Source organism: Pleurodeles waltl, chromosome 7 (assembly GCF_031143425.1).
Source record: "Pleurodeles waltl isolate 20211129_DDA chromosome 7, aPleWal1.hap1.20221129, whole genome shotgun sequence".
Taxonomy (NCBI): domain Eukaryota; kingdom Metazoa; phylum Chordata; class Amphibia; order Caudata; family Salamandridae; genus Pleurodeles; species Pleurodeles waltl.
This window is the reverse complement of record NC_090446.1, coordinates 665,585,218-665,592,931: the sequence shown is the minus strand read 5'-3', so window position 1 is coordinate 665,592,931 and position 7,714 is coordinate 665,585,218.

Sequence of the window (7,714 nt, the reverse complement as noted above, 5' to 3'; positions counted from 1 at the left end):
CAAAACCATAAAACAATATAGTCACAATAACCTGTTAGAGTACAATACTACTGCACCCCATATTCAATTACATATATTTAAAGATTAGGGTCAGAGTCAATGATGTTTCAATCTGCATAAAATGTGAGGATCATCATCAGGATGATATGATGTATGCCTAGCACCATTTACCTAGACCAACGAAAATTAGATAAATGGGTACCTGTGGGAGACAATAAAGAGAAAAAAAAGAAAAGGGCAAAAAGAAGAAGAGAAATGAGAGAAGGAAGAGAGAAAAAAAATATTGAAAAATATATATATCACATGAAGTCTGCTATATACATTGTGCCATGCAACAAGACTTCCATGCTGGGGTCATTTTGACATGATAATGTGAAACAAAATGTGGTTGATTTGAAGGTAGTGATGGTGGCAAAGAAGGAAGTGTCAATCAAGTTGAAGGACCTTAAATATCAATGGAGGGCCAAGTGCAGCACACAATTAATGAAACCAAAAGACTAAATACCATCCAAGGGGTTTGCAATGGAATACAATATCCAGGTAAGTGAGACCACTTCTAGGGCCATAATCTGCCACAAAATCTCAACTCACATAAGAGTAAGCCCAGGAATTGAGAGGAAGCCAAAAAACAAATTAACTGCCCCGTCAACTGCCTCCAATAAATTATACCTCAGAATTGCCCATGCATTAACCGTACCTATGGGGCAATTGATAATCAAAGACTGTGTACAGGAAAGGTACCACTAGCCTGGATGGGAACACAGTCTGTCTTCAATCTCTAAAAGCAACTGGGAACCTTAGTGAAACTAATAGAATACTTCTGTGCTGTAAACCGAAGGGGCGGTGTGAGTGAAGTCTTACCCCGAATAAGTAACATCACAGTGTCTGATACAGTAACACTACTCTGGATAGCCACATGGTATGTCTACAAGCTCAGAAAACAACTGTGAACAAGAGTGAGACTAAAAAAATAATTCTGTGTTGTTCTGCCAAAAGAACTTCTTAAGACAATGCTTACTGCAAATAGGTATCATCACTCTGTATGTTAATAATCAGGACATGGAAATACCAACATGCTATAAAAGAAAAAAGGGGGCTAAATACAGCACATACGTACTGTGACAGAGTATCTTAAAAGAAGCATGCAAGGTGGTCTTACTGCAAAGTGTGCTAAAATGCAGTCAATGACTAACACCAGTAGCTCGGGTCAGATAGTTTCCATGAGCACTTCTGCCCAAATAACACCATTAGAAATCAAGGAGGGACAAAACTACAAATACCAGGATGCTCTGGCGGCCATTTCTAAGTGGTGCATGTAACACACGGTCCAATGCTCATCGTGAGGCTAACACAGTGCACAATTCAAGCAAAATGTGAAGAAATGTAATAATGGAAGATGACAGCTAAAGCGGAACAAGGACAATTATTCTGGGGGTAATAAATACTCAAGGTCTTGTTGTAAATATTTCAAAAATATTAAACTATAAATAAAATTGATGTGTGGTATCTTAGTAGAATTGATAAACCCAGAGCCATTTAAAAAAACTACATAATATACATGATCCTAAAGGGTATGACATCTTAAGAAAATTGATAAACCCACAGTCATATTAACAAATTCCATGATCTACTGCACAATATATATGATTCCGGAGGTTCAATTGTCAACTGTAGGTTGCAGTGTAACTGATGCGAATGGTACAGCCCACATATAATGGCATCACACAAAATAAATAGAAATAAGGACTGACGTCCAGACTTCCACCTGATTGTCACCAATCTACAATGGACCATACTAAAATTCAACAAGTCATATTGAAATGTCCAAGCAGACAGGATTGTTACGGAAAAGGAATATGAATATAAATGCAGAAGCTGAAATTAGTCAAAAAAGGAGCAGCAACACATATACTGACCACTTATTCAGTGAGATCAGTATAAACCTCTGAAGCAAAATCACAAGTGTATACTATAAACAGAGTCTGTTCAGTGCAGAGCGGTTAAACCAGTGATGTCCAATTGTCCATTTTATTTACTCCGATTTGGAGGCTGTCCATCCTTAGGATCCACTTGAGTTCTTCTTTGTTTAGGAGAGCTGAAATGTCACCACCACGTTTGGGCACCTTTATCAGATCAATCATAAGCCAGCGAAGTTCATTCCCAGAGTGGCCTAATACCTCAAAATGTTCCACCAATGGTGCATTGGCCACCTTGCACCTCAACCGACTTCTATACTGGCATATTTGTATCCTAATCTTCTGTGTAATCTGACCAATATACACAAGGCCATAGGGACAGATTATGGCATAAATTATATTTGCTGTGTTCTAGATAGTAAAATTAGTCAATGTAATCTTCACATTTTTGTATACAAAATCTTTTGTCTCAATTGTATACTCACATACACTACACATCCACATTTCTTATGTCCAACCACAGGGGTCAAACCCCAAAAATCATTCAGTGTACGATTGCTCTTGGGGGTTTGGAGACAAGCTCTAACTAAATGATCTTTAATGTTTTTGTTCTTTCAAAATGCAAAACTGGGGCGATCTAGTGAAAGCTTTCTCTCATTAATACCTGCCAGTGGCGTAAAAAATTTTTTTTTTAAACTTTGTCAGAAACTAGTGAGAATGTGGTGACATATACCATCCTTTCAGTGCCATCCCTACTCTTAGGGGAAAGGAGGGCCCTTTGTGGGCAATATCATGTCTATTGTATTGCTCTTGTGACCAGCTTACAGGGGAACCCCTCGCAAGAAGTTTGACTTTTAATGTTTCTACTTCTTTAAAGATATCTTGTCTGATCCTTAGGACTTGAGAATAGGGGAGAGAGTCGCCTATTGCTCAGGGTTGATGACTTGAATATGATAGCAGTGTGTTTCTTTCTGTTGTTTTGGCATACAGGGATGTATAGAATTTGCCCTCTTGGGACTTGATCATGAGGTTTAAAACTTGAATCTCTTTTCTGCTGTACTGTAAAGTGAATTTAAGTCCATTACAGTTTGCGTTTAACCATGTTGCAAATGCAGGAAAAGTGTTTGAAGTTTCTTTCCACATCAAAAAAAATGTCATCAATATGTCTTTTCCATAATATAATGTTGTTGTGGAAGGGATTTTTGTTAGACAAAATAGTGTGATTTTCCAGGTTATCCGTCAAAGGAATGGCAAAATTCGGGGCATTACCACTCCCATGGACATAATCTGTTGAAAGAAATGTTTCTCAAACATGAAAAAGTTCCTAGTGAGTGTCAAGTGCAGTTATTCTAGAATGAAATCATTAGGGACTGGATGTTGGCACATCCTACTCTCCAAGGTCTGCTCTCTGCCTGCGGAATATTTGTGTACAAGGATTCTATATCAAGAGTATATAAAAGGCATTCATTGTGGTCAAATGGTATATGCACAATTTGGTTTATGAGGTCCATACTATCTCTTACATAGCATTTAGTGTGGGCACAAAGTCTTTAAAGAAGAAATCAATGTAACACCCGAGTGGTTCAAATATTGAGCCACATCCTGATATTATTGGTCTGCCTGGTCGGGATTCTTGGTCTGTATGAATTTTAGTTAACATGTAGATTACCATAGTTCTAGGATTTTTAGTGTTAAAAACGTGAATGAATTCTTATTGATGAAGCCAGTGCTCAAACCCATTCTAGTAACAGCAGCAATAAGGGCCTGAAGTTCCTTTGTAGGATCACTGCCAAATCTCGCAGAGATTCGTCTTATGATTTCATTTTGTGCTGACTAATGTCCTATAAAGCAATTTCTCAATTTTTATTTGCCAGCTTGATAACCAGGGTTGTTACATTTGAGTTCATTTAGGGACTGTTTCTCTGCTACAGATATGTTGTAAGGGACAAAGATATTCTGATGTTCAAGATTAGAAATATCCTTAAGAACACAGGGCCAGATGTAGCAAACTTGGAAATTGCGACTTGCAATTTGCGAGTCGGAGCGACTCGCAAATTGCAAGTCGCAATTTCCAATGCAGAACGGTGTCTCAGACACCGTCTGCGAGTCGGTATGGGGTCGCAAAGGCCCACCTCATTAATATTAATGAGGTGGGTCGCAAATTGCGGCCCCATACCGACTATGGGCACTCGCTAACATGGTAGTCAGCAGACCTCCAGGTTCGTGACTGATTTTAAATAAAGTAGTTTTTTCTTTTTTTTACGTGTAGCCCGTTTTCCTTAAAGAAAAACGAGCTGCACTTAAAAAAAAAACGAAACCTTTAGTTTCGGTATTTTTTCAGGGCAGGTAGTGGTCTCTTGGACCCCTAACTACCCTGAAAAAATAATTTGTGGTCCATTCACAAAGGGGAAGGGGTCCCATGGGGACCCCTTCCAATTTGCGAGTGGGTTACCATCCACTTGAAGTGGATGGTAACTGCGACACCATTTGCGACCGCATATGCGGTCGCAAATGGTATTGCATACCACTCCGAATCGCAAATAGGAAGGGAACACCCCTTACTATTTGCGATTCTGAAATGCATTTTGCGAGTCGGTCCCAACTCGCAAAATGCATTTCTGCATTGAAAACTGGAATTTGCGACTCTCAAATGGCATTTTTTGCCGTTTGCGACTCTCAAATAGTTTCCTGCATCTGGCCCTAATTTCTCAAGGTCTGAATCTCTGGGTGCATGGAGGAATTTGGTGGTGAGAAGGTGAATGGTAGTCGAAGATTAGTATGTGACTCAGTCCCCGGACATAGATTTTCAAAGAAAAAGGACTTAAGTCTGATTTTCTGGAAAAATTGAAAAATTCCAGTTCGTAAGTTCAGAAAATTAGGTCTCACTCTGGGTACAAAAGAAAGGCCCCTGTTCAACAACAATGTCTCTATGTCTGAAAGAATATGTCTCAAAAAATTAAAGATGGGGATTGTCTGCATCACATGAGTAGTGTCAAGAGAGGTGCTGGAGGGGACGTTAGTGGGGTTATTCAGAGTCACTGGTTCCCCCACTGGTAATACTTCTGTGGTGTTTGCCTCTCCCCTGGTGTGCTGAACCATAGTGTTCCCCGGCCTCTCCCTCTCCTCCTCCATGGAGGTCTTGATTGGCCTCTACAAAAAAAAGTATGGTATGTGCTAGATGTGGAGGAACTCGTACCTTCACCTGGGTCAGAATTATCAGATGATTGTTTTGAGGAATGACTAAATTTCACAAGATTATTTTGTTTGTTAACTCTGCCCGAGGGTTTCTCAAATTTGGTGTTCCCACTGTTCAGACTTATATAGATATCTCCATTAATGTCGGGGTATGTCTTTTCTACTTTATAGTGCCTTAGGGCTAGATGTAGCAATCGGATTGCATGTCGCAAACTGCGAAAAACGCAGTTTGCGACATGCAAAACGGCAATCGCAATGCAGAGTCACATTTTGCGAGTCGGTACCGACTCGCAAAATGTGATTCCGACTCGCAAATAGGAAGGGGTGCTCCCTTCCTATTTGCGACCGCATCGCCATGCTGAGTCGCAAACCAACTCGCAGTTACCACCCACTTGAAGTGGGTGGTAATGCATTCGCAAACGGGAAGGGGTCCCCATGGGACCCCTTCCCCTTTGTGAATCTCGCTGATGGACCACTGCCTACTCTGAAAAACCGAAACCAAATGGTTTCATTATTTATTTGAATTGCAACTCGTTTTCCTTTAAGGAAAACGGGCTGCAATTCAAAAAAAAAAAAAATGCTTTATTAAAAAAGCAGTCACAGACATGGAGGTCTGCTGTCTTCAGCAGGCCACCATCTCTGTGAGTGCAGGGACTCGCTATGGGGTCGCAATTTGCGACCACCTCATAAATATTCATGAGGTGGGTCTTTGCGACCCCATAGCAAGTCACAGAAGGTGTCTGAGACACCTTTCTGCATGCACTTTTGCGAGATGCAATTTGCGAGTCGGTATGACTCGCAATTTGCAAGTCTCAAATTTTTTTCTTACTACATATGGCTCTTATATCCTTTTTAACTTTGTTCTACTTCTTCTCCTGTTCTATTCTTGTAAATTCAGCAATACTTTTATTTACTTTCTCCAGTAGGATTTTAGTTTCAGATATCAAGTCTGATTCATTAATTTGTTTCTCTAATTCAGAGATTTTATCTAATAATTATTTTGAGGGTTCAGCGGCCGAATCTATGTGAAGCACCATCCAGTGCTGTGAATAGGTAGTACCACTGTAGCTAAAGCCCTTGTTATAGTTCTTGTCATCCATAAATACACCAGGAATATTCCTCACTTGTAAGCCACATGGAATTCTGTTTGCTTTCAAGTATTCTGAATTTTATAAAGGAATAGCGGTTCATTAGATTAAAGGACTATAGATTTAAATACCACATAGAATCACAATGATGTCTATGGAAAACATGCAATAAACTAGTGTATTTATTCAAAACAAAAGTAACAGAACTGTGTAGTGGGATAACAAAAACATCTTGGAAACCATAAAGACCAAAAACCACATTCAAGAAAGGTACCACTTGTCCGAATGGGCACACAGTCTGTCTTTAATCTCGAAAACAACTGGGAACTACAGTGAAAATAATAGAATGGTTACGTGTTGTAAACCAAAGCTGTGGTGTGAGTGACGTCTAATCTGAATTAGGAACGTTACAGAGTCTGAAATAGTAAGACTACTCTGGATAGTCACTTGGTCTGTCTACAAGCTCTTAAAAGAACCATGAACAAGAATGAAACTAATAAACTAATTCTAAAAAATTGCAGAAGACAATGCTTACCACAAATAGGTACTATCTCTCTGTATGTTAAACAATCAGGACATGGCGAATACCACATACTATAAAAGAAAAAAGGTGGCTAAATACAGCATATCCATACTGTGACAGAGTATCGTAAGAGAAGCATGCAACGTTATCTTACTGCAAAGAGCGCAAAAATGCAGTCAACGGCCAACACCAGTAGCTCGGGTCAGACAGGCTCAACGAGCACTTCCACCCATATGTCACCATTACAAATTGTTTTGTTCACAAGAGCACGTCTCTGTGCTGACCAGTGAAAGGGGCCTTACAACAGTCTAATCACATTCCACTTTTGACCTGCAACTATCTCCTTCGAAGGTCAGATCCTGACACTGATTATGATTGCTGCTTCAGAACTCACAGCCAGCACTGAGAGAAGCCCTTGCAGCACGGACCCCTCAGCGTTGCCCTGGTAACTCGGGTGGCTCCAGTGACACCGCGTCAGCTCGGCCAATGCACCTCGGCTGAACCAGCTCTGAACACCAACTCCTTTAAGGCAAAAATAACCTAATTAACGGGAATTGTGGTCCCGTGTTCTGCACTGTCTATGGATCGGCAACTCCAGCCCAAGGATAGCCCTGCGTGGCCCATTGCTGCACCTCCGTCAAACCCACAAACGCAGTGACAAGAGTCACGAGGCCTCCAACCCTGCAACTTTGGATGAAGGTACGGTGAACCCAGAGGGATCCAGCGGGCATTTGCAGCTGCCTCGTGCGCTCACATGCTGTTGGGTGTTAGAGAACAAATCGGTTTCGAGGGACCAACGTCAACTAACTTGGTAAATCACATAGGGAGCACTGTTTTCGTGCTCCAACTGCCAGGGAGTCCCTGGGCCTCACTTACAGCACTACTTTGTGGGTTATAAAAGAAGCAGACATGTTCCCTTGAGCACAGTGATTGCCTGGTGTATTTAAGGAGATAACTAAAAAATACGTATGTGATTTTTGTCTTCTTGGTCT